Source organism: Trifolium pratense, linkage group LG5 (assembly GCF_020283565.1).
Source record: "Trifolium pratense cultivar HEN17-A07 linkage group LG5, ARS_RC_1.1, whole genome shotgun sequence".
NCBI classification, from domain to species: domain Eukaryota; kingdom Viridiplantae; phylum Streptophyta; class Magnoliopsida; order Fabales; family Fabaceae; genus Trifolium; species Trifolium pratense.
Genome location: NC_060063.1, coordinates 9566231 through 9570421, shown reverse-complemented (window position 1 = coordinate 9570421; position 4191 = coordinate 9566231). Strand labels below are relative to the sequence as shown.

The following is a 4191-nucleotide window of genomic DNA, read 5'->3' as shown; positions in this document are numbered from 1 at the left end:
TAAATATATGTGGTTTATTATTCTGATTAGGTCCATTTTTTTACAACATAATGTACCTAATATGATTCATTCCACTTTGTATTCTTTCCTTTGTAAAAGTGTTTAATACTTTATATTAGGGGTGAAGGAACCCGTGCCGTTGTTTAATACTTCATCAGTGGAGGCTGGGACCTCTCAATAGGCTGACTAAAAAGAACGGTCCAACCCATCACGGTCCATTCAACATTAAGCCTTATATTAAACATGACAAGTAATTGTATTTGATATTATACACTTTTAATTATATTTTAAATAAATAATTAAAGTAAATCCAAAATATTAAACATATTTTAGTTTTTATTTGTTAACCATTTCATTGAATCAATTGAACAATGATGATAATCAATTATAGTCCGGTTGTTCTAAAGTACTCCTTTTTTGAAAACAATATACTAAAGAAATCCTATGATTCCTAGTTGCATTATTGATGTCTTCTTATAGTTTCTTTGTGTGTTCTCTCTCCTGTTTGGCCCATCATCAATTTATCTTTTTGAACTATTTTTGTTTTAAAATAAAATAAATAATAAGTAAAAGTAGATGACTCATTATTGAGTAGTGACTCATTATTTCTAAAATATGGCATATTATTATGCCTGCATTTATCTGCATGTTTCTCCATTTCTTTACAAATATAACATCAAGCATCCACCACCCCATGTGAAAGTAAGAAGGGAGATGCCACACTAAAGATTATGGAATAAGTGCTTGAAGTTGAAGTTAAAAGGAACTCACTTTACTTTTTTTTTTTGGGAGACTTTTTTAACTTTATTTATTTTTTTCTTTGCAAAACTTGTTTGGTAATGTAAAAGACATTTTTTAATGAACTTTATTTGCAACATTTACTCATTCATATATTCATAATTAATGTGTTTATTTTATTTTTATGTCCAAACCTGCAACGTTGAATCTCATTTTATTTTTTAAAGATTAAAATATTTAAGTATTATCGTACGTAATTATTTTTAAAGTTATATAATATACATGTCTCAATATTATAAAATAATTACACAAACAGTGCATAAAAATAAATTAAATACCATCTTAATAAAAACTAATCAAAGCACAAGTTGTACAAAGATTCGAGAAAATTTTGATTGTCAATTTTGTTTAGGATGAAAATCTCACTATAAGAGGTGACGTAATAAAACATAGTAGATGTTCCTTTGGGGACATCCGATAATAAAACAGAGTGTATATAATATTTTTTTCACCATCGAACAATATCCGATCTATTGAACTGTCTAATCTGATTTGAAGGTCAGTTATGACATTACGTGATTCCAACTCCCTCCTAATCGCATTTGCGGGAAATCAAACAATATAACAAATTTTGTTTATGATGAAAACCACCAATCTAATCCTCATAAGCAGGGACGGAGCCACGTACAACCATGTGGGGGCTCATGCCTGCACAAAGTTTGGAGAACTTTTTTTTCTACATACATAGCATATGTTGATATTTGATTAGGCTCACATCTCTCTCATCCAATAGAAACTTAGTATTAGTTCAAAAGTTTCATATACTTTGACTACACCCATCACAAACCACACTCACTCTTTCTTTTTCACTAAAAGTAACAAACACGCCCCACTTCCTCTAATAGAAGAAAGAAACAAATCAACCAACCTAATTTTCATTATTTTCTAATCTCCTACCTTTATTCTTCTCACTTGCTGTTGTTATTGGTGTTGTTGGGTTGTGGTAGTGTGATACTGTTGTTGCTGCATTAGTTTTTTCAACATGGTTTTACTATTGTTGTTGTTGGGTTTTTTTTTAAGCAAAAATAAGAAAATTTGTCGTTGGTTTTTAATTTTGTTTTTAGGCTTTTGACACAATTGCCATAGTTTTGAAACACAAATTCCCAATATTCCACACATTGAAAAAAGATTCCCCAATTTTGAGTTAACTTACTATTGTGTAAGTCTTGTTTTTAAGTTTTTAGGGGTTTTAGTTCTGTGTACTGTATTAGCATTTTCACAATTTTATTTTCCCTCAATTTCTTTGATATTATTGCATATTTTATTGTGGTATTTTTATTTCTACCAATAAGCAATAGAAACTATATTCAATATAAAGTCAAGTTCAGAGCAATCATCAATTCCTAATCATTATACATTTGATGAATATAAAAATATAAAAATAGGTCCATTTCTAAAAAAAATAATTTTGGAATATTTTTTGGAATTCGATTTAGAAAAGCTTCCTAATGATCCTGGGAAAAGCTTCCCAATGATCTTGGGTTAAGGCAAACCATAAACAAGTCGCAGAGAACAATTGTGATGTATATTTATACTCTAAAAATATATGTTCTTTCTAAAAAATAAATGGGTGTATTCGTGCATGTCAGCAAATTTCTATATATATATATATATATATATATATATATATATCATGATGAGAAGGCATCGAATCAATTTTTTTACAATTACATGTGACACAGTTTTCATTGTTCATCAATGCGATTTATAATTAACAAAAAAAAATTGACATAAATGTTTACCAATTTAAAATTTAAAAATATGCAATCAATAAATCGTTTTTTACTGATAGCATAAATTAAGGGGTTGGGATATGGTGGAATGTTAGGTCGGTCAACATGTAATAATTGCGAATACTAATACACTAATTATCAAATCAAGGAGAAGAGAGAATTATTGCAAGCATGCCATGTGGTAGGAGAGAAAAATATTAATACACTAATTATCAACATCGATCTTCCTTGAATTTAAATTACATACTTTTTTTTTATATAGAATTTTCAGACATATTCTAATTAAAACATACCTTAATTGTAAACCAAAAAATAATTGTTAAAACCGAAAATAATTCATTTGATGAAATTAATTTAATATGATAATTAATTATTTTGTTTTTGACTAAGTGAGAATTAATTGTTAAATCAACAAGAGAAGAGAATCATTTTTACAATGTCATGTGTACAAATTTCTTTGAAAAAATGGTCCCAAATATTATAATAATAGATTTTAATTCAATTCATTTTCATCTATTTTTCAATTTAATATGTTTATGATATTCAATTCATTTTTTTTCTCAATTATATATGATCACCTAAAATATCATATTTATATATACTATACATAGCATAGTATATTTTTTTTATGTCGTATATAATTCTTCACATTAATAATTTGCTAAATCATCTCAATTTTTTGTTACCAATTTTATCTCCCGTTATATACAGCACCTCAATTTCAAATATTTTCTTTTAAATATTTCTTTTTTTTTTTTATCGTTGATTCCTTTTCTTTTTACTGATTATCGTTAGAAATCCGCAAACTATTCCCACGTCCGGTCAGAATTTCTTTGAATATGTCCTTGAACTCTGTTTCTATTTATTTTTGTTTCGAATTGGTCGGGGGCTCTTTTGCCTTGGAAAATTATAAAGTTACCTCATGGAGAGTTAGCTGCACCCACAAATGATATAAATACTACTGTTGCATTAGCTTTACTTACGTTAGTAGCCTATTTCTATGCGGGTATTTCAAAAAAAGGATTGGCGTATTTTGGTAAATACATCCAACCAACTCCAATACTTTTACCGATTAACATCTTAGAAGATTTCACAAAACCCTTATCGCTTAGTTTTCGACTTTTCGAAAATATATTAGCTGATGAATTAGTAGTTGTTGTTCTTGTTTCGTTAGTACCTTTAGTAGTTCCTATACTTGTTATGTTCCTTGGATTATTTACAAGCGGTATTCAAGCTCTTATTTTTGCTACTTTAGCTTCGGCTTATATAGGTGAATCCATGGAAGGACATCATTAACTAATTATCAAAATAGTCTTTTTTCCTAGTTTAGCCCGCGACAAAGTATGTGTCGCTCATGATAATCTACTTAAGAAAAAAAAGATCAAATTACAAAAGAACAATGAATAGATATATGCTCTTTCATATTTTACACTACCAAACATAAAATATAAATCATGCATGCGTAAATATGATTTGCAATTTGCAAAATTTTACTTTAAATAAATAAACCAAATAAAAAAATTACTCCTCAAAAAAATTTCATGCTTGACAAAATAAATAAATAAATTTTATGAAAAAAAATACTTTGGTTATATTGTTTATTAATTAATTACTATTGTGCTATTATTTTTTTAAAAAAATTAACTTTGTCAGACCAACT

At 27.7% G+C, this 4191-nt stretch overlaps 1 pseudogene; it reads left to right on the top strand.

Annotated features, from left to right (window-relative positions):
• Positions 1-3309: 3309 nt before the first annotated feature.
• Positions 3310-3910, top strand: LOC123886009 (annotated as a pseudogene).
• The last annotated feature ends 281 nt before the right edge of the window (positions 3911-4191 follow it).